The sequence below is a fragment of the Camelus ferus genome, chromosome 34 (assembly GCF_009834535.1).
Source record: "Camelus ferus isolate YT-003-E chromosome 34, BCGSAC_Cfer_1.0, whole genome shotgun sequence".
Classification (NCBI taxonomy): domain Eukaryota; kingdom Metazoa; phylum Chordata; class Mammalia; order Artiodactyla; family Camelidae; genus Camelus; species Camelus ferus.
In genome coordinates, this window is record NC_045729.1 from 2742384 (window position 1) to 2770096 (window position 27713).

Here is a 27713-nt window from a genome sequence, read left to right on the forward strand (position 1 = left end):
ACAGACAATGAGCAACACAAATCCCGCTGTTGGAAATGGCAGCAAGAAAAAGTCAACCGTTTGCTTTTTATTTCAATTATTCACATGGGAAAGAAAGGAAGGATTTTTAATTTCATGCTTCTTTGAGAAAAGTAGCTCAGAATATATTAGTGGAAGCATTGTCAGGATTGCAATGCAGTCTGCACAAAAGCCCTCAGTATGTGAAATAAAATAAAATAAAATAAAACAAAATAAAATAAAATAAAAAGATTGAACTGGAGAGACAAGAGGAAGGGGAGAACAAACTTTTTTTTTCCTTGAAGAAAAGGAAAGGAATCTGAGTAAAAATATATCCCAAAAGAGAAAACACACTTTGCAGAATATGTAGGTAAAATAAATCTAAGATTTTACAGAAATCCTTCCTTTATTTTCTTGAGAAAGTATTTTTAGGTGTCTGTCAAATATAAAGAAAAAAGTCACAGTACTACTTAAGGACAAAAAAAGACAGAGAAGTGGAGAAAAGCATCTGAGCACATGTTAACATACATACATAAATATCCATACATTATACGTGTTACACACAGATACATACCTCTTATATAAGTAGCACATGCTTAGCTTAACCTTTCTTTAGGACAAATTCAGAATGGTATTTTCAAATCTGGCCTTTAAAAATGCAATGCAAATTCTAGCACTTTAAAAAAAATGTATACCTTTTTCTCTGTGAATAATTACACAGTTTAATTATCCTTTTCAATGATGTCATCTCCCCCCTTCCTCTCACCACAAAATTGTATCTGGGATTGGTGTTTGCCCAGATGTTCTGGGAAGCGTTTGTAACAGATACAGTCTCTTCTCAATAAAAGTTTGTAAAGAAAAAAAAAATGCTAATAAAATGTGAAGCGATGACATTGCACAACGAGAAATGTAGTTCAGAGCTAGGAGAAAGGCAGAAATTCTGTTATCGGGGTCATTTCTTTTTGTTCAGGGAAGGCTGGGCGTGTGCAGTCATGAGAACCATCACATCTCACCCCTGTACGTGTCAGGAAATGTATCTCTAAAGAGAGAGAGAGAATGCGAGAGGGGACAGAGAGGGCCTGAATGCAATGGTGTGTGCTCTCTGAGGAAGAAGGAATGTAAAGAAAAATCTGTGCTGTGGATAATGAGGCAGGGAAGTCAAATTTTTAAAAAATTCCCATTTTGTGCTGTCATCTCCCTGTGTTACCCCAAGCCTTTAGGAAGTGTCTGCTATAGGTTCACGTTAGCGGTACTCTTGGTAAAGGGAGACATCAGAAGTGCTCTGGACAGAGCAGTCCCAAGAGGTGATCAAAAAGTCAGCAGAGGGATGAGGAATCCAGTGGAAGCAGGGATTCAGAATGAGAGGTAATCGGCACAAGAGAAGGCTGCCAGGAGTCCCTGGAAATTTCCCAGAATGCCCAGGATGGGAGGCTAACTTATGTTATTTGCATATTAAAGGAGTGACTCCAGCCAGACACTTGGGGTAAAAATACCTGAACGTTTACTTTGTATAAGTGGTGGTAAAGGTGAATTCTGGGAGGTGCCCTGGTTCGAAGCTGAAGTTAGAGAAATACGAACATTTGTCTTGATAGAGGAAGAGCAATTTTGGATGTTCTTGGAAAGATGGAAGAGATGCTGGCTAGAAAACAGGGGCAGAAGATACCATCTCACATATAGGATCAAAGTAATATTGGAAGTAAGATCCAGTTGACCGGATAGTCGCTGTTTGAAAAGAACTAATATAGTGAGCAAATAATTCCTAAATAATCCTTATGTTTAAAACCACAAAAAACTATCTGTCCCTCTTTCATGGAAAAAAAAAATGAATGATGTATTCAAAATATAACATTAAAAATACTTTGTGTCATTAAAAAAAAAAACAAGTCCATGGGAATATATAAAATTCAGAAGAAGTTTCTTCTGTATAGCACAGGGAACTATGTTTAATATCTTGGAATAACCTTTAGTGAAAAAATATGAAAATGAACATATGTACATATATGCATGACTGGGACATTGTGCTGTACACCAGAGACTGACACATTGTAGTTGACTGTACTTCAATAAATAAATAAAAATTCAGAAGGAATTTCAAAAGCTGAGCTCATAAGTATAAAATATTTGTCAAGTTTTTTATCATAAGTATATATTTTTGGAGGATAATATTTCTCTGCCTTTGTTCTTTGAAAAGTTACAATGTCTTTGATTATGATGGCTTTGGTGGACATTTGTGTTTTGCCCTCCCAGCATCCCCTTTTCCTTCTACTCTTCAAAACCTCTTTTGGGGCAGCACCTCTGTCTCCACTGTAGGTTGTCTTTGTGGGGCTGTCTCTCAAGACACTCAGCCCCATGTGGCCAAGGGGCAGGGTTCTTAACTTTGAGTGAACGGATACAACATTTAAAAAAAAATATGGAGTTGATTCATCTGGGGGTGGCATGTTGACCATGTCGACCAGATAATCTAGTCAATTAATGTTTGTCTTCTTGGCATAAAAAGCAAGCCTTTAATGGCTGTTTGGAAACGGAAAAGGGCTTCCAAGGCTGGCTTTTCAGCCACTGCTTCGTGTGGCTACCTCACTTACTTCCAGTAAAGTCTATTTGTTTCTGTCACCATGGTAGGCAGAATCCTAAATGACCCCCAATGACCCACACCCTTTATAATCCTCTCTCCTTGAGAATGCACCCAGGACTTGTCATCTGCTTTTAGCCCATAGAATACGGCAACGGGTGATGGTCTTCACTCCCGGGATGATGTTACCTCGTATGGCAATAAAGGATTTAATGGGCTAATTAAGGCCCTTAATTAAGTGAAGAGGGAGCTTTACGCCCACTGCATTTGTACTTTCATTACTGCAAACATTAACACAGTAAAAAAGGCAAGTGATTACTTAAAATGTTTAATAACCCTGTGGATCCCTGAAAGTATCTCTGAGACCCCAGAGGTCTGCAGACCACATTTTGAGAACTGCTGGACTAAACTATTATTTGAGAGCCTTATACCAACCATTTTTGCACTCAGCTCACGATGAATTTAATAATACTTTCCAGTTTTGGTTTAGAACTTTTTAAGGTATTTTCAAGCTGCAAGAAATTGATGAGCCTGGAAGTCCTTATCTTTAACTTATTACACAAATGCATTAAAATAAGGTAGGAAAAAGAGTTTCTTCATATTTTACATTGGGGTAATCATTAGCAAGTATTAGAAATATATTCACTCCATCATGACCAATCTAACTAGCTCAGACTAGCTTAGTTAAAGCTAAAGACAACAATGTATCAGCAGTTTAATGCGGTTGAGATTCTGTTGCTCTGGTTTTCCTGTTTCAATAGCTTGGGCATCTTTGATTTGTTGTTTCCCAAACGAGAAGCTAAGGGCCAAAGTTACCAAAGGAGCCAACATCCCTCTTTTTCTTAATTATGCCCTGGTTGTCTTTTTTTGGTTCAAATTTTGACATAATTTGGTACTTCAAAAGGTTAAGGGTGATTCTGTCTGCAATTAAAGCATTAATAGCAAAAGACATCTGGTCTACTAGCCATGTCTCCCAGTCAGCTGACTGATTCCACAAGGGGAGATTGCCCTTTTTTTTTTTTTCTCACTCACCCTAGAAGTCACTGACATTACTGGAGAAGCATCATGGTATTTGACTAGCAGCACTTTGCCTCCTGACAAAAAATATAACTCTTGGCTTATTTGCTCCCGTGGACCACCACATCTTCCTCCCAGCTCTGGACACAGCCCCTGGGATAGCGTGCTGCTCGGTGCATTGCAGATGGCAGTCGTGCTGAAGGAACTGACTGGTACCCAGGCCAGGGAACACTCAGCAAGGGTACCGTGTAGTCAAGGGCTCTGGCATGGCTTCCTGGTTTATTCCAAGAGAAAAAGCTCAACCGTTAGTAGCAGTGTATTGACTACAGATTTATTCCCTTACCATTGCTGGGCTCCTCAGTGTGCATACTCTTGTCTGACCACATACTTCAGGGCTTACTAGAGGAAGTGACTCAGTAACAGTCCATTTCCAAGTGGATGAATTGTGGAAAAATACTGAGAAATGGGTAAAGGTGCATTTCCACAACACACAAAGCTGCTAAAATTGCATTCCCCTCATGTACTGCAGTGACAGTATGATGAGACCTTCTACTTTGCACTTTAAAAATTCCGACTGTTTATTCTTTCATCCTGACTCAGGATCTGTATTTTCGTTCTAGTCTATTAATCTAACCCAGCTTCTCTGTAAACATCTCTCTTACTGCCTAAATACTATAGAACATTGACAGAGAAATCCCCAAAAGAGAAGAGAGAAATGCAGATAACCTCTGGCAGGAGGAGAGACTTGTACTAATTTGGTGTAAATGCTGATAAATGCATTTCAGGAATCCTCCCGAAGGGATAAATTGACAGAATTCGTTTCTTAAGGCTTCTGCTTTCTTTTGAAAAAGGAAGTCACAAGCTGAAAATGGCATGGAAAACCGTGGGCTGGAGGGCTTTGCAGAGGATGGTGAAGAATTGCAGGAGCTGTTGTAAGAATTTTGAGGCAATGACCGGGACAGGCAGAGGTATTGCTGAGAATAAGAATAAGGGTCTAGCCAAAATTAGGAAATAATTAGCATCAATCTGCACACATGTGCAATTTTCCACGGCTGCACGAACAGGTGCAAAGAAGCTGGACATTAGAGTTCTTCCAGGATTTGGGTTTGGGAGGTAAAGTAGGGAAGGTAGCAAGAGAATTGAGTGTATGGTTTAAGAAAATGCTTTAGGAGAATGGTTAAAAATTACACAGTCTAGTCTGATTAGGGATGGAAATGAAGCCTGGGGAGGAAGACCTGATAGATTGGGAGAAAATGGAGGGAATCAGAGCATTCACCGAGGTCAAGAAATAAGCATAGTGATGATAACACCGAAGGCTCCAACTTTTCAATGACAGATTATTGTCAGAGAGTGAGATTTTGGAATTCAGGATTCCAGAGTTGAAGCAGCTCTAGGTGACAAGGTCCATGGTGTGGTCATGGGGATGGTTATCAATGAGGAGTTAACCTGAAGACCACTGGAACTGATCAGGCCAAGGAGCACTGGGTGTATTCATTAGGTCATCTCCACTGATGTGGCAGAATTTGAAGTGATGAGGAAGACGGTGACTCAGATGCCGAAGCTGTGAAGGAGCACTGAGGAACAAACAAGATGTTGATGGACAGCAGTGAACTAGGCAGAGTAATAATCAGATGACATGACCTACAAAAAAATATTTGGACGTACAATATTTAGGAGTTCAGAGAATGCTGAACACAGTCCTGACCGTGGAATAGGGTGACACTCTTCTCTCTCACCTCCATATGCACCCATTACCCAGTCCTGACAGGTGCCTTCTGAATCTGTCCAGTTGCCTGCCTTTCCACATCTACCACCACCACACAACCAAAGCCACCACAACATCTTTGTGGGACTATTGTGTTTACCAGTAAGTTTTCCTGCATCCATTCTTACTCATATCAATCCTCTTACCCACATCAATCTCCAACTCCAACTCTTTGCCACACTGCAGCCAGTTCATTTGGAAATAAAAACCTGATACCTTCAATGTCTCCAAATACCCCATGTCTTCCCATTGCTTTTAGGATTGAGGCTGAAATCTCCAAGGTGAACCTCAAGGTCTGACGTGGGTTGGCCTCAGCCCGCCTCTCCAGCACACGGGACAACATATCCCTGACCTTCACACTCAGACACACAGTCTTCTGTCAGTTACAAACAGCAGGCCCCACCCACCAGAGGACCTGGCACAGTCTAAGAGCGCCCCCTAAATTAACATGCCTCAAAACAAGCTCCTGAAGCATCTTACCAACCTGCTCCTCTCATAATCGTCCCCATCTCAGTCAGTAAAAACTCAACTCTTTGTGCTGCTCAGTGCAAAGATGCTGAGGCCATCCTTGACTGTCTTTTTGCTCACACTCTATATCCAATCTTCAACAAATCCCAATGGCCCTACTAACTACAGAGGATATTCCGGTTCTAACCACTTCTCACCACCTTTGTTTGCACCCAACTGGTTCAAACCATTAACACAAGAACCTCCCAGTAGTTCCTGCTGCCCTTACCCTGATTCTACTAACAGTCTATCCTCTACAGATGAGCTTGCGTGATCCTTCTGGAAGGCAAGTCAGGTCTATCACTGCTCTGCTTAAACTTCTCCAATGGCTGCTCATCCTTCAGATGTCATTTCAATTCCCACTTGCACTGAGAAGACTTCCCTGATCTTCCATAGTCAGTCTAATCTGTAATTTGTTCTTTCCATGAACCTTTCCCTGTTGGCACTTATCATAGTTGTAATTTTACACTTATCTGTATGATGTATGGATTAAAATCACTCCCCCCACTAGATGTTAAACTTCCCGAGGGCAGAAATGCTCTCTGCTTCTGCTCAACACTGTATCCTCGGAACTTAGTGCAGAGCCCAGCTCTTGACAGGCACTCAATAAAGATCTTGAATGAATGAATCAAGGAAGGAATGGATAGGATATTTTCTTTAAAAGCTTCTGACACCTTTGCTTCACCAGCCAATTTCTTCTTGGTGCTCAGGACGACTTTACTTTTCATTGTATTTTCTTTACATTGAGAGATGAACTGTCAGCAGGTACCTCATGAATTTAAAGTAAGATTGCTGGAAGAGTGATGGCCATCTGGACCACCTGTGGAACTTGTTTAAAAGTCAGATTCCCAAGCATCACACCTGAGTTTTTCATAAGACTGTTTAAATATACCAGAGACCTCTTAGGAATCTCACACTGTATTCTCTTTCTCATTATTAGAAGAATTAAAAACAGAAGAATTAAGAGAATAAAAAACAGAATATTAGAAGACTAAAAAAACAGAAGAATTAGAAGAATGAAAAACTACAACTCCAAGATGTATCAACTGTCACACAACAAGTGAGCCACAAAGGGAAGGTCAGCACGCCATACTCCACGGGGAAGGCAGGCTTTAGCGTAAGAGTCTATTATGGGTGGAAATGTTTTTTAAAACAACCATTGTTGACCTGCAAAGAATGTCCAAACTGAGTAAGTACGGAAAGAACGTTGCTGAGTTTCTGCAAATGAAGAAAAAAACCCCAAAACCTTATAATGCTCTCTGTGTTTTCCTTCTGCTCAAGATAAAGACATTCCTTTATGAGTTTCACCCTAAGATACTGCAGATATCAGTCAGGAGTCAGGGATAGCCACACTTCAGAGAAGAGTAAGATTTTTGGCCAGAATATGATGGAAAGAAATTGGAATGAATCACTACAAAAATAATCAATTTTATAGCAAGTTTCTCAAATAACTTTTTTTTTGATAGTCCAATACTTTAAAATAATAACCTGTTTAAAATTTAAACCTTCAAAGTAAATGTAATCCTAAAAGAGAGGGTGTCACTCTTAGAAGAAAAAAAAGAGACATCACCCCAATATTTTAAAATCCTATTTTTAAATTTTATTTGGAAACAAAACAACCAATATCGAAGTGTGAAATGTAGAACTTTTATAATATTTTGCTGAGGAGAATGCAGATTAGGTTAGCAAAGGTAATGAGGTTTGAAAAACCCACTCTGTAAAAGAAAACAAACTGAAGACCAATTTTATTGACCTTAGCGAAGTATACCAATGGAATATGTGTAGTCCATGGCTATTATTCTATGCTACTGTTAAGTCTAGAACAAGACAGTTGTTAATTGCCCTGGGAAACTAAATGGAACATAAAAATTCTTAAGAAAAGACATTTTTTTTTTTCCTGGAGTCAAGAGAATGCTGCTTTTTCAGATGTATTTCCTTGGCCGACACTAAAATTTCTTATTTCATACTGTTTTTGAAAAATCAATTGCTTAATAAGGCTACCTGCCCAGATAAAACTGCCTGGAGACAATCAGTTGTAATATATTGGTTGTAATATCTCTGAGTAAAAGGCGAAGTGGTAAAAAGGACAGTGCAGAAAGCCTTGGGGGCAAATGCTATAAATACATACGGTATCTGCTCAATAGAGAAGAAAATTATGAAAGAATTTCTACTGCTTCTAACTTATAACTTAAAATCACCCATTCATTGTTCATTAGCCCTTAGAAAGATGAATTCATGTTAATTGTCAGGAGTTAAATAGATAATAAGAAACCACTGTATTGGAGATAATAGAGAAACCATTATCCATTCATACTGACAATGTTTTATTTCAGAGATGTTCATTATAACGTTTCTATTTTCTTCAGATCCTCTTCTCATAAAATTTCCTAATAACTTATTTTTAATATTGCCAGTCGAAATGCCTTAAAACTCTCAGCAACCAAGAGGCCAAATCTGTTAACAAACACCCAAAATCATTTTATATTATACATACTATAAACATGTTATAAATAGAATTTATAACAATTACAGCACATAGAATGCTCTGCAGAAATCCGGGCATCTCCAATCTCTTAAGAGATATCACATTGCTTACCAACATAGAAAAAATAATCTCCTTATGAAGGGAGAAAGTGATGTTTGCTTTAAATTTTATTTTCTAATTGTATCTTGAAAAGCTGTAAGTAAGGTAAGTTGTCAAAACAAAATTAAGTATCTTCTATATTCTTGCAAATAAACCACCTCATCATGCTTTTGTATAGCTCTCTGCTAGGTTATCTTTACCATCTTCCCAGATGGCATTTTTCTCTAAAATAATTTAGTAGTGCTCTGTATCATTATTCAAAACACCTGTTTAGAGGAATTTAGAGATAACACACTGGCTCCAAACCAGAGTGGGTCTAGTACTAAAATGATTTCAAGGTGGAATTGAGACAGGAGGGAAGAGGGCAGGGCACAACCATTGAAGAAATGACTCAGCAGTTCAGGACAGAACAAACTAGTTAGAACCAAGATGGCAGATAATTTGACTTCCAGTAGACCTTGAGCCTCGTGGCCCACCCACAGGCACCATGACAGCTCTTAGGCTGTCCCAAAGTGGGCGGGGCCTGATTCTTGGCAATCCCTGCCCCTTCCCCAAAGAAGTTGGAATAATCCTCCTACCTGTTAGCATGTGCAATTACTGAGCCCGTAAAATTAACAACTCCGTGACCTCATGGTTACTCTCTCTCTTGCCTTCTGAGATGCCCGCACTCTATAGAGTGTGTATCTGCTTTTACATTAAACTAAACACTCACATCTCTTGGTCTCTCTCCCTCTCACCTTCTGAGATGGCCCACATTCTGCCTATGGAATTTGTATCTCCTAAGCCACTCTCCCTTCTGAGTGGGATGAACCCAACTCTGTCTATGGTGTGTGTGTCTCTCTAAATAAACTTGCTTTCACTTTACTACGTCTTGCTCTTGAATTCTTTCCTATGCGAGGCAAGAACCTCTTCTCCGACAGCAGAATGGAAAAAGTGTGAAAATTAGATACATATCCAAACTCTGACAAGATGGGCAGAAAATGTGTCTATCCACAATTCTAAATCTACATGATTTTGGATGGGTTAGCATTTCATTTCAGAAGAAACCATCAGAAATAGGTTTGAGTCCCCAAAACAGTTTGAACAAGTTTAAACCTTTTTCCAGAGCAAACTTGGCATATGAAATTTTGCTAATTATCTCCTTAGAGATAGTTCAGGAACAAAGATCTTCTCCCAGTACTTTTCGAACCCTCACTAGTAGAAGTAAGAAGAGCAACAGCTTAAAGCTTGGAGACAATTCTCAGATCCTATGCTATTAAATTAATAAATGGTGCAACTTCACAAGCTTGACTGTGGATTCTGGAAGCAGGACTTCTAATTCTTCTTTCTCCCAATTCCTTTACTCTGAGTCAACTTAACTCATGGAGGAGACTATCTAATAAAACCAGGATGATATCTGTATCTGTTAAACTAAACAAGGAGGTCATTTAGACAGAGGTGGCTTTAATGGCTTAGTAGCCTGCATAAGCACACCGAAAATTTACCCTGCAATGCCTCAAAATTAAAAAAAAAAAACAAAAAACCCCCAAAACCTCAGACAACCAATCACAAACAGCCAACAAGTCTTTCTCAAATAATGCAGCTGCTTAAGCTACAGCCAAAAATCAAATAATTTCCAGGCTTTGCTTCTGCCTCTTCTGTATCAAAGACTTTCCCCATCTCCAGTCAGTGAGGGCTTCTAATCACTTACACTTCGGTGCTGCCTGATTCTAATTGATTTTTTTTTTAATGTCCCAATAAAGTTTTATTTATTAAAACAGGCAGCTCTTTAGTTTTATGACCCTTTCCCTAGGGCATTGTCTTGCCCTGCCTGCGTGATACTAAATCACAGGCACATTTGCATTCCAGCTTGCAGGGAGGAGAGAGTCTGGAGGATTTCATGCACAATATCTTAATGCCTAGGCACATAAGTAGCAAGCATCACTTCTGATCACATTCCATTGGTGCAAACTTAGTTACATGACTTCACCCAGTTGCAAAGGTGGCTGGGAAATGCAGTCTCCAATTCCCAAGTGCCCAATTATAAATCTCTTGCTGGGGAAGAAGGAACCTATCTTTGCTAGTTGTCTCTGCCAAACTCGTCTTCAAATACATTCAAAATTCCTTTACAGTTGTATAATAAATGATATAAGCAGAATCAAATTGATTTTTGCTCAAACTCTTAAAAGTTTTAACGTGCCTTAGTTTATCTTTTAACACTTCTCAGTGCAAAGATCATCCAAGCAAGGAAATAAATAGATCACTAACATTTATTGACTTACTGTGCAACAGACAATGTCCCATGTGACATGCAATTGTTTCTTCATATAATCCTTGCAATAACTCCATGAGATGACAAACAAGGACTCTCAGCCCATGGAGCTTAAGTAACCTGTGAAAGTCCTAGAGCAGAAAAAGGACAGGCAGTGGAGCCCAGGGCTTGTCTCCAGAGTCTGTTTCCTTCAGCATGACACCAGGAAGGGGCTTGTGGCTAAGTATTCTCCAGCATAAAGAGTGCGCATCTTCACCTCCACGTGTTATTCTGTTTGGGGATGAAGGAGGCTGTAATCATTTTTGGAGCTGACTCCGGTGAGGGCTTGAGGTACCTGGAGGTGCACTGATGTGATGGCTATTGAGCACGGCTGTGGTGGGAGGCTCCACTCCAGCGAGAGTGTGATCACCTTCCTTAATTCTCACTGTTTAGCTTACAATCTCCACGTCAGCATTTTGCCTCTAGTCTTACTGGGTGGCCAGAGAGGCCAGAGTCCTGTATGAGTTCCCACAGACACTGCTATTATAGAGCCTTCCAAGGGCCCCTCCATCCAGTTTCCCATTGGATAAAAATTGATGCTAATTGTTTCAGAGCGTAATGTACTGGAGCTGTCCTACGGCCGTAAACTTGAACAAAAACAGCAATTAAAACAGCCAAGACTTTCTGTGCCAAGCCTTCTGGTAAGGGTTTCACATCTTACCACAATCCTTTGAGGCGGGCATGATTATGACTGCGGAGAAAACTGAGTCTCTGAGAGGGCAACTTGCCCGAAACTTTTTATTTACATAAAGACTTGTTAACTAACATTACTTTTATATCCCGTTGCTTCAAACAAAGAACAGGAGGCAATCAAGCGTTCAGTTGGTGACCCTTAGTCTCTACAATCATACTAATTCCACTTTGCAATTTAAATACACTATTAATATCTTTTTTCAAACACTGCTTTAGTCTCTAATAGTTAAATCATTACTTTGGTATGTATACGATTTGAACATGTCTCATAGAGAAGCCAGGTGAAGCAGAGAAGTTAGTGAAATGTTGGTAGAATGAAGTCCCCATTCAAATTCCCCCCATGCCCAAGAGAGAATCAGCCTTTTGAACACTTGGAATTGCTTATTTAATGAAAACACACACACACAAATCTGTTGTCAGGCATGAGCTGAAATGAATAGCCTCTGCTCTGAGCATGAAAATTAAATTCTGTCTTTTAATTGATTTTCCCAGGCAAATTCAATAAAAAGATCAAACGCACCTGAAACAACCATATTCTCCCCTGGAGTTCTCTCCAGGGAAGCCCCCTCCTGCTGCAATCTATGTTTGAATCCCATATGAAAACCCTTAGATGCTAAACTGGCACCAGATGTGCCAAAGTGACACTTGGTCATGCACATTCCGAGGGCAGAATTGAATTTCAGAGACCGACAACAACCAGCCCCACCCCACCCCACCCCACCTGTTCCCTGCCTCCACAAAAATCCAGCATTTCACTCACACAGTCACAGTGAAAAGTCAATTTTCTTCATTCGAACATTAAAAAAAGTCACCGCAATTCTTTGGCTTGTGCTTCACAGCCCAGGGTGAACCAAGTACTCATTTTGAACCCAGGTGGAACATGGTAGATTTATTGATTCTACCTCACAGGAGATCAGCCATTGATTTCTTAGGATAAATGAGTTTTGATGAGCTCTGGTGGAGATCACAGAAAAGTAAAAATGAAATAAACAGACCAGTCTCTCACCCCAGGACTCATTTAGCTTGTCACTCCCACTAATTACTTTAGGAACCTCTGGGGCTTTGTTCATTTCTTGTTTTTCCCTTACCTTTTTGTCTTACTTCTCTGGCTTCAGGTTTCTCTGGGACAAGAAGGTATGAATAAAAAGCCGAGTGGGAAGTGTGGCAGAAGAATTTAAATCAGCCCTAAAAAGCAATGGGAGGGGCTCCCGCAGCATCCCACGAACCAGCAGCCTGTCATCAGGGGAGATCTAAAAATCTCAGGAAGGAAGATTTATTGCATGACTACATACAGGTGCCTGAGGTCCAGCCCATCCCAAGATGACACTGGAAGGCCCCGTGGGCTGCCCTCCCGTGAGACAACGGCAATCACCTGTCTATTGTGCAATACAGACATTGCCTTCTCGTCCTAAATGTTGCCAGGCAGCCCTTGACTCGCCAGAGTTTGAGAAACATAATTTGGTTATCTCATCGGTGATCGGGAACTAAACATGACCTAGCAGTGTATTCAACCATCCTTTATTCAACAACAAGAAATTACTGGTGACTTGCCGTATGAAGCAGTGAACTAGGTGGCAGAGGGAAAGGGTTCTGAGTGTGAAGAATGCACCAAAATACACAACTTCCACAAAAAATATAGCCTTCCGCTGCCCCTTCACCCAGCTCCCAGTTCTGTGTTTGGGGAAAGGGAGGAAACGAGGCTGTACAGAAGCAGGAGTGCGCAGCGCATGAGAGCGCCATCTCAAAAGCCACGTTGCTTAGCTCCCGATCACAGCCCTGACATGGTTTGATTTGGTAACTCTGGACAAGTTTTGTAACGTCTATGTGCTTCAGTTTCTCTGCCTGTAATCCTGGGAAAAGAATAATGGTACTTACCCCAGAGGATGTAAGGTGATCCAGTGAGGATTTATGGGACTATGTTTTTGTAAATGATCCAGGATAGTGCCTGGCAAACAGCAAAATACAAATATTATAAATATTCTCATCCTCTGGGGTTGATCAGATTTCCTGGGTTCCCTTTGAACAAGCTGTCACTGTGCGTGCAGGTCTACGAACAGATTTTGTGCGGAGGAAGACACTGGTGGCGCTACTATCTGCGACAGCATTATGAGTGATAACGGGGCTTGTTTCCCAGAGTTGTAAGAGAGCTAGGGCGGTCCTTCCAGGATTCTAAATTGGGCCTTAGGAGTGGGTAAAACCAAATTTAGAAAGGTCCTGGTGACAAAGACTCTCTTCCTGACCAGGCTTGACTTGCTGAACCCAGTTGCAGCAAAAAAAAAAAATCCTGCTAAGCCAGTTAATTTTAAGAGAATCGTCCCCACTTGTGATACCCTTTCAAGCTCATCTTCCTCCACCTTAATATCCAAACAAGCGCCTCTTAGTAACTTGCCATCTCTTCTGTCATCCTTTCCCCCCGCTATGAGGTCCCACTTGCCCCTGTTTGTACCTGGAGTTGGCTTCAACCTCTCTGCCTTATTTTGCCATCGTTTTGAATAAAGTCATCCTTTCCATTTTTAACAAGTGTCAAGGTAATTTCGCTTTAACAATGGAAACAATGGAATATCACTGTGGTTGAATGTTGATGAGGTCTCTTCATATGGGGTAAAGTTCAAATAGATTGAAAGAATCTGTGATGCTCAGAGACAGATTTTTCTTTTGACAGTTGAGTGATGAAGGTGAACAGAGGTGGATCATAAATGAAAACAGAGAAAACTTAAAGTACTCTCCTGGGTATCATCTCTAGGTACCCCCCCCCCATTTAAAATAAAAGGTTACTACTCATGTTGATCCTAAAACAAACCCATTTTCTAAACATTGATAGAATAATAATGACAGATCCTTCTTAGGTGTAGAGCACAGTGCTTGACTGCAGGGCTAGACAGGGAGAAAATTGGCCATAAGGTAGACCATGCAGAAGAAACAGTGTCTAAAACAACTTGATAAATTGGAAAGCCAAAAAATAAACAAATAGATGGTGTCTTTAGAGTGGTTACATTTCAGCTCAGCTCAAATATATTTTGAAGAGAAGTAAAAGTGCTTAGGATAGTCACATTTTTCTAATTGAAAAGTCATTTAGTTTTCAAAAATATATCAGTCTGTCTCCAGAAATCTTAATTAGGAGAGAGGAAAGAGGTTAAAGAGAGGAAATATTGATGCGTGGAGAAAAAAATGTGCACTTACACAAGTCATAAAGAATTTTTAAACTTTTTTAAGGAAGTAAATCACCATTTTCCTGAAGGAAGTACTTAGAAATAGTAAAATGTCCTTGAGTTCAAGTTCAAGTTGTAGATGTCTCTACACTAATGTCAAAGTCACTCATTACATAGAGAAATATAGCAACTCAGTTATGAGAACAGACTCTACTTCCCTTTAGGGTTACTGCAAATTAAAAAATCTTTCCTACATGCTCAAAGAAATTTACCCAAAGGATTCCTGTTGCTTTCAATTTATGGGAAGAAACGGGACTAAGCTTTCCACTGGATTCCAACGAATGCTGCTCTTGATCTAACTCTGTATCTGACATCCATAGCAAGGAAAATCTAATAGAGAAAGGGAGAGAGTGAGGGAAGCCTTTAAAGAAAAACTGCCAAGGCTAGAGTCCATTAAAAACTCACCTTGGATGTCAGACAAAAGCCCTGGGTTCTAGCCCCAGCTCTGTTTCTAATTAGCACCATAACCTCACTGAGCTCAGTCGGCTGGTCTGCAATGTGCAGCGACGGTGATCTCTAAGCACCCCTCTTGCTCTGAAACTCTCTTGATTTGTAATGAGTAGTAAGCTCCATAGTAAAAAATTGGGTCCTAAACATTTCAGACTTCTGGGTTTCTAAATCTGGCTTGAATGCTTCTCTTTTCATTCATTTTTTCAACCCCCAAAGGGGAAAATAAGTTTTCTGCATCTCAATTCTAAGAAACACTAAAGCATCTAAGAGACAGGGAAACAAATAATGCTATTACATGCCTCCCTGGGGTCTTTTGAAAATGAAAGGGCTGCTATCTGCACTAACAGAGTTAAGGATTTGCAGAATTACTCATATTTATGCAAATAACCCAATTTCAACTTCTAAGGATTTAAGTTGATCTAAACTTATTTGTCCTCTTTTTCCTTCCTGTCTACATAGCTGAAGTGTATATATTATAAACTATTAAAAAATTTTTTTTCTCATATCCTTGGTGTGAGATAATTTATAGACAATGTGGTTTCTGTTCTGGGTGCTGCAGTGTGCGGTGAGCTACACAAAGCCCCTGATTTTGTGGAACACATCTTCTCTCAAAATTATCCTGTTTTAATAATATTAGTAGTTCATGATTATAGAAAAGTATGAAGAAGAAAGTAAATGTTGCATAAGTTACAGTGTTTGGTGGTGTTCCATTTACTTCAGGCGAGTTTTTTCCAAGAGAGACTGTAGTTAGTAATTTACAATCCCAATTGTCATATTTTTTTTATTGAAGTATAGTCAGTTTACAATGTTGTGTTAATCTCTTGTACACAGCATAGTGATTCAGTCATACATACATATATATTTATTCCTTTTCATATTCATTATAGGCTATTATAAGATATTGAATATAGTTTCCTGTTCTGTAAAGTATGACCTTGTTGTTTATCTATTTTATATGCAGTAGTTATTATCTACAAACCCCAGACTCCCAAGTTACCCCTCCCCACCCCCTTTCCTCCTGGTAATTGTAAGTTTGTTTTCTATGTCGGTGAGTCTGTTTCTGTTTTGTAAGTTCATTTGTGTCCTTTTTTAGATTCCACATATGAGTGATATCATATGGTATTTTTCTTTCTCTTTCTGGCTCACTTCACTTACTACGATGATCTCCAGGTCCAACCATGTTGCTGCAAATGGCATTGTTTTATTCTTTTTTATGGCTGAATAGTATTCCATTGTGTAAATATACCACATGTTCTTTATCCAATCATCTGTTGATGGACATTTAGGTTGTTTCCATGTCTTGGCTATTGTATATAGTGTTGCTATGAACATTGGGGTACGTGTGTCTTTTTAAATTAGAATTTCCTCTGGATATGTGCCCAGGAGTGGGATTGCTAGATCATAGGGAAGTCTATTTTCAGTTTTTTAAGGACTCTTCATAATATTTTCCATAATGGCTGCATCAAACTACATTCCCTCCAGCAGTGAAGGAGGCATTAAAAGCACTTCTTTAGAATATACTATGTGCCAGATACTGTTTGAAGTGATTTATAGTGTTAAGCCATTTAATCCTTATATTAGCCCTATGAGGTAGGTAACAGTAGTACCTATATTGGATATAAATTCATTGCTTCTGAGGAGTCAGTAATTATTCTTTCTGTGGTTTTCCTGAACATAACTTTTCCCCCTCCCGACTACTTTGGAACATTTTTCTCTTTATTTTTGTTTTACAGCAATTTTCTAGGTGTCATTTTTAAAAAATTCATCCTTCTTGGGGGTCTGAAAAATAGATGAAGGTTGGACACACATCTGGGCATCATCTATGTATTAAATAGAGTATAAACAGATAATTTTGCAAGTGACAGTAAAGAAGACTTAAGAGAAGATAGCACCTGAGTAATTCTACATATAAAAGACAAAAAAATGGGCCAGAGAAAGAGCAGTCAGAGAAGTAAAATCAAAACTAGGAGTAGAAGCCACAGTCATAGTGAGGAACTAACAAACACAATGGGGATCAGAGGTAAATGGACTAGGTAGGGTACAGGGGGAAAGATTGGAAATCAGGCACTAGAGTTTGAAGTGATTGTTTTTCCCCCTCACGAAAATGCATTTGTTTTGTTTTTAGGGCAGAGGTAGAAGTAGAAACCTGATTTTTAGTCTTTGCCTTATATTGATTCAAGTTCAGAGTCATATATTTTTATTGGCAGTATCTTGATGAGTATGCATTTTCAATAAATAGAGTAAGATTTCTAAACATACTTTGGGAATTTCTAACTACTCTATTGTTAAAAAGCAGTTAATCAAATATCACTAATACAAACAGAGGATATATGAACCACAGATTTGTAGTTAAAATGCATTTTCTACTTAGATCAAGTGGAATCTTGTTGATAAGTACTCCAGGTTTCTATCAGAGTAACGGTACCTTGTAGCAAATAGAAGTATGGTTCTGGGCTTGTCATGGCAGGTAAGTTATATCTCTAACATTTTCCCTCCCTTTCTGGTGCCCACTTTGTTTTCATTATATCTCTAAGGCTTCCCTCATTATCACTCAGGCTTTTTATTCTTTCTCCATTTCCCAAGACACATGAAGGCTGGTCCCATGCTCTATAATTTTCTATTTCCGCTAAGAAAATGTTGTCCTTGCTCATCACTGCATTGCTTATTATAGGAGGAAAAACTGTAAAAAAAAAAAAAAAATCTGACAATAGAGGAGTAAAGAAATTAGTTTAAGTATGTGATGAAATACTATGAAGTTAGTTAAGAAGTGGCTGGACTATGAAAAACAGTATAGAGGAGTCTCAGAAATAAAAATAGAACTACCATATGCCCAGCAGTTCCACTTCTGGGAATACATTCAAAGGTAATGAAAACACTAACTTGAAGAGATAACTGCACCCCCATCTTCAGAGCAGCATTATTTACAAGAGCCAGGACATGGAAACAATCTGTGTCTATTGACAGATGAATGGATAAAGAAATTGTGGAACACACATATATTGGAATATTATTCAGCCATAAAAAATAACGAAATTTTGCCAGTGCAACAACTTGGATGGACCTTGAGGGCATTATGCTAAAGTGAAGTATGTCAGAAAGAGAAAGACAAATACCGTATGACCTCACTTACGTGTGGAATAGTAATAATGTAAAAAAATCAAACTCACAGAAAAAGAGATCAGACTTATGGTTACCAGTCATGGTGGGTTGTGGGGAGAGGCTTTGGAGGAAGGTAGTCAAAAGATACAAACTTCCAGTTACAAGATAATTAAGGACTAGGGACATAGTGTACACCATAATGACTATAGCTAACTCTGGTATATGATACAAAGGAAAGCTGTTAAAAAAGTAAACCCTGAGAGTTCTCATCACAAGGAGAAAATTTTTTCCCTTTATTCTTTTCTTTTTTCTTTTCTTTTTATGTATCTGTATGAGAAGATGAATGTTAGCAATACCTACTGTGATAATCATTTCACAATATGTGTAAATCAAACCATCATGCTTTACGCCTTAAATTAATACAGTGACATATGTCAGTTATTTCTTAAAATAACTGGAAAAACTGGGGGAAAAAAAGGCTGGGCATAATTAATAGTATGAAAAAAGGCCAACACATTAAGTGAAAATATATATCTGACCTGTATTCTGGTTCATAAAATAAAAACATACTTACAGAAATAATGAAATTGAATATTTGAAATTGACTTTACCTGAAAATAACACATGGCCACAAGCACCATGTTAAATAGTTTGGGGCAGGGAGTCCCATATTATTCTGAAATACACAACCAAATACACAATACGTTGCAGTAATAGGTAGCCACCAAATGGATATATATGTGTCACTTTTCATTTCTGTCCTTTGAGTGATTTATAGAGAATGTCATATCCTGATGCAAAGTCTGAATTTTCCATAAGGAGATTTAAAAACAACAAAAAAATCACACCAGCATTTTTCTTTAACCAGTAAAGTTTAGTAGCTCTTCTAACAAAGGCAAAATGTAGACACCTTGAAACAATGTTTATTATCATTATATGAGCTGTACCCCTTAGCTGATTAATTTGATTTCATTATATGCCACTAAAATAAAACCTTCTGGACCATCTCTTTTAGAATTTTTGATTGACATTTAAATATAAAACTGAATATTTATTCATGTTTCACTTAAAAAAAAACTAGCATGAAACATTTCATCATAAAATGACTATAATTAAATTAATTTGACAATAAAGCAACTAAAAGAGCCAATGCATGTAAAATACAGAATTCAAGCTATTCAAAATATTTCCTGTGAAAAACTATTTTTAAAAACATCTGAAATATTGATTTTTCTTGGTATACAGAGTATTCATGTCTCCATCAAGATGCTGTCAGTTAGTCTTCCTTTAATTCATCTAATACTTCATAAATATACCTCATCAGCCCTTTAACATCTCTGCAAATCAAAGAGAAGAATTTTTGTCATTTAATGTATAGGAAAATCTAGCACAAGAGATAGACTCAGTTATTTTATAAGACTGAATAATTCATTGGGAAAATGGAAATAGAATGCAATTTACACTCTTTCTTCCTTTATATAAAGTTACAGCTTGGGGTTGTTACATCCATAGGGGAACAAAACTGATCTTATAAGTCACTATGTTGTAACTATAACTACCAGCTCTTCTTATTCGTGTTAAAATCCAGATCATGTAGTCATCTGTAAATACGTATACACAATCAACTAAATGCACACACACATACACAACATAGTTTAGTACTGTTTACAGATGGAGAAGGCAGAGGATTTACATCCTTTTCTGGAATAAAGTGCAAGTCTTAGCTGAAGGACAGATGTAAACGAAGTCTTAAAATGACTCTTTTCCTCAGTGCTATTTGAGTGTGCAGAAGAAAGAATACGTGAACACAAGGACGATCTTTTCTGTCTGGAAGATACGTGATGAATGGTAGGATTCCCTATTGGCTAGAAGGTATTAATTTTCTGGATGACTTTAACAAAACAAAGAACACTAAGCAAAGTTTTCTTCTTGGAATTAAAAACAAACAAAGAAAAAAAACCCAAAAATCCTTCAAACAAACAAAAACAAAAACAAAAACCAGTGCAAGTTTAAGAGGAAATGCATGGTTTGGTACTTGTATATGTTCATTCATTGATTCATTCATTCATTAGCTGACTTGTCAGATACTATTAAGTGCCAGGCCACTTATGGTATTTGATGATTAAGCCAGAGCTTAGCATCATACTGTTTATCTAGTGGAAAAAAAAAAAAGATTATGAAAGTTTAGTTAATTTTAGTGCAATATTACTTAACATTGTGTTGCCCTCCAAAGTCAATTTAATCTTAAGTTACATTTACTGAAGGGTAGTATTTAGAATAATAGCATATTTAATTTTATTCTAATCTGCACTATTAACCAAGATTTGGATGTTCCACTCTAAAAGAGACAAGATAATCTAGAATACACTGCATGGAGCTGACCATAGACTACATCATAGGAGTAATAGTTAAAAGAACTCAAGGGCTAGTTGAGAGGACAAAGGACTTAGGAGGGACATGACAGCTGTGAAACACCGAAAGGACTGACATGTATAAAGGGAATTAAATGTGTTCTTTCTTGCTTTAAGAAATTGAACTATAATAAATGGGTGAAAGCTATAAATAGATACAGTTCAGTTTAATATAGGAAATCACATTTTAATCATCAGAGCTGCTAAAGACAAAGTGGGTTGCCTCAGGAGTTGGCATAAATGTATCCAAGCCAAGGCTTAAGAACCACCTTGCTGGTACCTTGTTGAAGATACTCAATTATCCAGTGGATGGCTCAGCTCCCTGACCTTATTATGTCTTCCAAACGTGAATGTCTATAAATCTATGATGCAAGTTAGAAAATACCAAGACAACATTGAGTTTCTTTACCTTTTCAAAGCCTTTGATTCTAGCAAAAGATTTATTTTCTGGATGATCTTAATCAGCATTAATATTCAGAGAAAGACCTTAAGTTTGCTTATTAAAAATACATACTTTATTCACATTATAATACAGTTTATATTATCTTGCTGCACACTCATTGTTCTATTCCTCACTGTATTAGCTTCCTAGGATTCCTGTAACAAAGTACTGCAAGCTGGGTAGCTTGGAATGACAGAAATGTATTGTCTCACAGTTCTGGGGGCCAAAAGTCCAACATCACGGTGTTGACAAGCCCATGCTCCCCCCGAGTTGGTAGAGGAGGATCCGATTCAGGCCTCTCTCCTGGCTTCTGGTAGTTTCTTGGATTCTGACAAGGTAGGCCCAGTCTTCACATGGTTTCCTCTCTGTGTGTCTCTGGGTCCACATTTCCCTCATTTTATAAGGACACCAGTCATACTGGATTATGGGACTGCCTTTCTTCAGTAGGACTTCGTCTTACCTGCCTATATCTGCAATGACTTTATTTCCAAGTATGGTCATGGTCTGAGACACTGTTAGGACTCCAGCGTATGAACTTTGGAGAGGGGACATTGTTCAACTCATAACACTCACACCACACCATCTCTTGCAATGTAATTTTCTAGAGCTATGGTTAGAGAAATAATGCGGGTTTTGGTTCTCTAGTGATTCACCATGACCTGGTTAAATTAAAAAATCACTTGTTTACGATGGGATGACTACTGGCTTCTCTTTCTGGGCCAGCCACTCACTGGCAATGTCACTTAATTGCTCTGAATATGATTTTCTCAATGTGTAGCTGTCCTAATCTTGCTGTGACATACACAACAGAGTTGTTATCAGTCAAATACACAGACATGCATGCACTTTGTAAAAGTCTTAAAAAGGGGGCTGGGGGGAGCTTATCTAACCTTTTACCTGGGTTATGTATGAATACCCATGGGAAGAAGTGACCTCGATCTAAAGATTAAACCCATGAAGACCAGTCTGCTCCATATGTGGACAGAAGTACATGCAGAAGCAACAGAGACGAAAAAGTAGGGGATGACTTTCCCTACACTTTTACAAGAGCAAAATTTTAGAAATCCAAATTTGGGTTAGCCAGCATAGCACTCTGCCAAACTGGCAACAAAATGAAGATTTAATTAAAAGCCTAAGCAGCTGTGGAAGAGTCAGCCATTCTCGTTTCCACAGCCAATGTACTCTGACTCTACCACGCTTTATTTATGTAACTAATAAGGCCAAACCATCGTCAAAGGCAGAGAGGGCCACCCGCAGCCTAAGCTCTGCCTGACTGTGTGCACCATTGGCCTGAAGTGGTGGAAGGAGCTTGGCTTTGGGTGAATTGTATTCCATTCCATACATATGAGCTGTATCTTCATTATCTACTCCACGATTGATGTGCATTTCCATATCTTGGAAATTATAAGTAGCAAGCTGTATGTATCTTGTTGAATTAATTCTTATTTTGTGGTTGGCTTTATTCCTTTGATAACTATGTAAGTTTAAAAAGCTAAAGCTCTAAACATCCTTAGAAACAACAAACAGTACATATATGTAAATTTTAAAATATATGTGCAGTAAAAAAAAACAAAGAAACGAGCTATCAAGCCATGAAAGACATGGAAGAAACTTAAAAGACATATTACTAAATGAAAGAAGCCAGTCTGAAAAGGCTACAAACTGTACGATTCTGACCAAATGACATCCTGGAAAAGGCACAGCTACAGAAACAATAAAAAGATCGTGGTTTCTAAGGGTTTGGGGAGAGGGAGGGAGGGTGGGATGAATAGATGGAGCACAAGGGATTTTTAGGGCAATGAAATTATTCTGTATGATACTATAGTGGTGGCTACATGTCATTATGCGTTTGTCAAAGCCCATAGAATGTACAACATCAAGAGTGAACTCTAATGCAAACTAAACTTTGGTTGATAATAATGTATCCATGTTGATTTGTCGATTGTACCAAATATGTCACATGGATGAGGGATGTTGAGGGTAGGAGAGTATATACGTGTGGGTGGGGAGGGCTATGTGTCAACTCTCTGTATTTTCTGCTCAATTCTGCTGTGAACCTGAAACTGCTCTAAAAAAAATAGTCTATTAATAAAAAAGTAACAAAAAATAGATTAAACCCCCAAAACTCTTCTGTATAGCACAGGGAACTATATTCAATATCTTGTAATAACATTTAATGAAAAAGTATATTAAAAAAGAAAGCATTGCTGAAGATAAAAATCTTTGCTGTAAACACTGACACCAGAGGAAATCATTTTGTTATTTATCAAGCGACATGATCTCTAAAATTCCTTTTAAATTTGAAGCATTATATGATCTTCGGGCTTTTCCAATGAAATTCCTCTTGGATCTCCATTTCCCTGTGCAGGGCTTTGACCTTTGTTCAGGTGCGAATTACCTCCTGCCTGAATTTTTGCAACCGCCTCTTAGCTTGTCTTCTAGCTAGATTTGTTCTCTTCTATAGAGTCTTTTGCGTGTCTTCTCTAGACTCATCCATCTAGAGCCGACTGCTGTTCCCTCATTCGTTTTTATTTTGTCGCACCAAAGTTACATTTTGCCATCCTAACGCTCTCCCAAGAGTTTGCTCATTTCTCTCCCGCTGCTTGGAAATTAAATCTCACTCACGAGCCCCGCCCCATGTTTCAGCTCAGCACTCCAGTGCGCATGCTCACTTCCCTTTCGGACCACGCGCTGCAGCTATTTAAAGGACCTCTCACTGCAGGATTCATTTATTCTCTAAATGGCTCAGATTTTATGACGTGTGTTCAGAGCTGCCATGGCCAAGCAAGGCTCGTCTTTGCTGCTTCTCTCCAGCACCTCCCCCAAGACCAGAGTTCTTCATAAATGCTTCCTCCTCCCTGAGTACCTGACAACTGCATCTCTTCTTACAAAATTAACAAAAACTTTAAGAAAAATTGGACAGAAGAATTGTAAATGCAGAGGAGAAAAAATAACAGTGATACTCTAGGGTCAAATGCCACATCCTGTCAAGAAAGTCTGAAAAAAAAATCAGAGGAAATGCGTTTTGACTGATAGGGCCTATTTCTCCCGTTTCAGGGGACCAGGGAGCAGGGCTCACATCCCCACGTCACTGAGGTTTGGGCAAAAGACTGCCCGGTAGCCTGTGGCTATTCGGTGATGAGCTGACGAGTGAGACTAGACGGCAGAAATCGAAGCATCCAGAGCAGGTCACCGCAAGCGCCTACCATCTTTAAACTCCAGTTAAGAGGAAGCAGCACAGGAAGTGGACTTCAGTTGCTTTCAATGTGTGTGTGTGTGTGTGTGTGTGTGTGTGTGTTCTCCCTACATCCGGTTGTAAACCTGCTCAAAGCTCTTATTCATCCAGGAAATAAGAAGATTCTTGTCAGTTGTAAGGCAATTATCTTTAATGCTAAAACGCAAACGTACTTAAATTAGTCTTTTAAGTTACGTGAATAATCAGAGATTTATGGTTAATGTGCTGCGTTCATGTTTCTAAATTCATGCAGTGGTGAAAAATTTATCTTAAGATCCAACAGATTTTTTTTATGTGCAAAGAATCTTTAAAAAAATTTTTTTTTATTGGAGCATAGTTGACTTACAATGTTGAAATTTGTTTCTGGTGTACAGCAAAGTGATTCAATTTTATATAGAGAGGTAATATGTTCTTTGTCAGATTCTTTTCCATTATGGTTATTGTAAGATATTGATTACAGCTCCCTGTCCTATACAGTAAGACCTTGTTGTTTATCTATTTTATATATAATAGTGTGTATATATTAATCCCCCAATCCTAATTTATCCCTTCCTGCCCTCCTTCCTGCTTTCCCTTTTGGTAACCATAAGTTTATTTTCTGTGTCTGTGAGTTTGTTTCTGTGCTGTAAATAACTTCACTTGTGTCTTTTATTTTATTTTTTTAGATTCTACATATAAGTGATATCATATGGTATTTTTCTTTCTCTTTCTGGCTTATTTCACTTAGAGTGATGATCTCCAGGTCCATCCATGTTGCAGCAAGTGACATTATTTTTTTACGGCCGAGTAGTATTCCATTGTATATACATACCACAACTTCTTTATCCAGTAATCTGTCTATGGACATTTAGATTTCTTCCAAGTCTTGGCTATTGTAAATAGTGCTGCTATGAACATTGGAGTGCATGTGTCTTTCTGAATTAGAATTCCCTCTGGATATATGCCCAGGAGTGGGATTGCTGAATCATATGGTAAGTCTATTTTTAGTTTTTAAAGGAACTTCCATACTGTTTTCCACAGTGACTGCACCAAACTACATTCCCACCAGCAGTGCAGGAGGGTTCCCTTTTCTCCACAGTCTCTCTAGCATTTGTCATTTGTGGTGTTTTTGAATGATGGCCGTTCTGACTGGTGTAAGGTGATACCTCATTGTAGTTCTCATTTGCATTTCTCTGATAATTAGCAATCCTGAGCATTTTATCATAAGCCTGTTGGCCATTTGTATGTCTTCATTGGAGAATTACTTGTTTAGGCCTTCTGCCCATTTTTGGATGGGGCTGTTTGTTTTTTTGTTATTAAGTTGTAGGAGCTGTTTGTATATTCTTGAAATTAAGCCCTTGTCAGTCACATTATTTGCAAATATTTTTTTCCATTCCGTAGGCCACGTTTTGTTTTGTTTATAGTTGCCTTTGCTATGCAAAAACTTGTAAGTTTAATTAGGTCCCATTTGTTTATTTTTGCTTTTATTTCTGTTGCCTGGGTAGACCAGGAGAAAGTTGCTAAGATTTATGTCAGTGAATGTTTGCCAGAAATAAACCCACACAGTACGGTCAATTAATCTTTGACAAAGGAGGCAAGAGTATACAATACAGAAAAGACAGTCTCTTTAGCAAGCAGTGTTGGGAAAGCTGGACAGCCCCACGTAAATCAATGAAGTTAGAATACCCCATCACACCATACACAAAAACAAACTCAAAATGGCTTAAAGAGTTAAACGTAAGACCAGGCACTATAAACTTCCTAGAAGAAAACCTGTACTTCTGTTTGAATCAGCACATCCCCACAGTAACAGCTGGTATCCTATATCCAAGAGAACGAGAAACTGGTGAAAGATTAGCACGTATCTACGCTTAATTTCTGTCCAACTTAAGCCAAGCAGGGAGTGGAAGTGGGAGGTGAGGAGTTATGTGATACACAGGAGTTCTAACATCTTTCTCCAGCTGTAAAAGTCAGGTGTTGTGGTTAAATATACTCACAGTCCTGAGCCAAGTTATGTTTCTAAAATTCCTCGGCCTGGCACCCAAGGCTCTTGAAAAATGGGATGAAACCTAATTTTTCTACCTTCTTTTTCTTCACCTCCACTAACTTTTTACCACAACCAAACAAGCTTTGTTTCTTGAAATGTCTTTTCTTCCCAAGGCACCCTTCCTCCTCTTTTATGCATATCCTGGGTATTTTCCTGGGCCGTCTTTAGAACCTCCCCATGTGGCCCTCACGTCCAGGAAAGACTGAGAACCACTGGCCTATTTGAGACCCGGATCAAATTCTACTTCACCCATGACACCTGCTCGGGCTTCTCTGGGATTCCAGGCATGTCTTCCCCGTCTACCAACCCCACTGCAGTAACAGTTTCAGTCCTTTGCCCCTAACGATGCGTTGCCTTATGTCATTTCATGTTGTGATCTTCTTTTATTCTTATTTAGCACTTTCACTGTTTTTTTTTTTTTCCTTCCTTAAAGGTCTGTGTGTCTTAATCCCCCAATTAGCGGTAGAAACAATGAGAGCTGAACCCCATGGTGCTTTCCATTTAGAAAGGGGTCAATAAACAGGTGGATCGCCAGAAAGGGGTCAAAGGCACTGAAGCAAAGCCAAACCATTATTTAATCCATGCAGCCAAAGACGAGCTTTGTGGGAGAGCTGTGTACCCCGCAGTGCCGTGCGGTGCAGCTCCCGGGGTCCGAGCCCTCGTGCCAGTTTGAATACAAACCAGGGTTTAGGAAATTCAGCACAGTTTCTTCATCAGTCTTAGTTCTGATGAGGCAAGAATCTGTGTTAGGTAAACCTGGTTGTCACTGTTTGAATATAATGTCTGCGCTCTCTGAGTATCCGACTTTGCAGGAACATTGCAACAATCAGAAAGAGTTCAGGTAAGCTTGAAAAGTCACTGGGATCCAGGACTCAAAATGCGATGAAAGAAAGCACCTTGGGCCAGTTCTGCGCAAAGGTGAGGACTTCTGGATCCTTTGGTGATTCTCACTCAGGTCTTGGGAAACATTCAGGCAAACAGGTGATGCTGGACTGTTCTCACTGGGTGAGAATGTGCGTTCATGGGCCACACTTCCCAGTGATGCCAAGAACCAAAGAGCAAATTTAAAGAATGCACCGTTTAAGAAACTGCATTCCAGGAGATGCCATCATTAAGACACCATTCCTAGGCACCAATCAAGGCAAAAGGTGGGGAGGGGCTTGTAGCTCAGTGGTGGAGCATGTACTTAGCATGCACAAGGTCCTGGGTTCAATCCCCAGTACCTCCATTTAAAAAAAAATTTTTTTAATTAACAAATAAACCCAATTACCTTCCCCCTACCAAAAAAAAAAAAAAAGGCAAAAGGAATTGATTTTTTTTTTGAAATAAGCTTTTCATAATGGGCATTTGGTAGATACAAGTCAGAAAAAATAAAATACAGGTTTAAAAAAAATGAAAATAGAAGCCAGTAAGCTCTGG

The 27713-nt window shown here is 38.8% G+C and overlaps 1 protein-coding gene across 4 annotated transcripts in view; it reads right to left on the bottom strand.

Moving 5' to 3' along the window:
- Nucleotides 1-27713, bottom strand: part of FAR2 (fatty acyl-CoA reductase 2) — a 123833-nt gene that overhangs the window by 53671 nt on the left and 42449 nt on the right. Inside the window, exon 1 of one of the 4 annotated variants that reach the window (XM_014567168.2) lies at nucleotides 12511-12677. The exons of the other annotated variants lie outside the window; for them this stretch is intronic. The gene's annotated coding sequence lies outside the window, so the exon portion shown is untranslated. Of the gene's footprint in view, nucleotides 1-12510; nucleotides 12678-27713 lie in introns of those variants that run through there. 4 annotated transcript variants of the gene reach the window in all.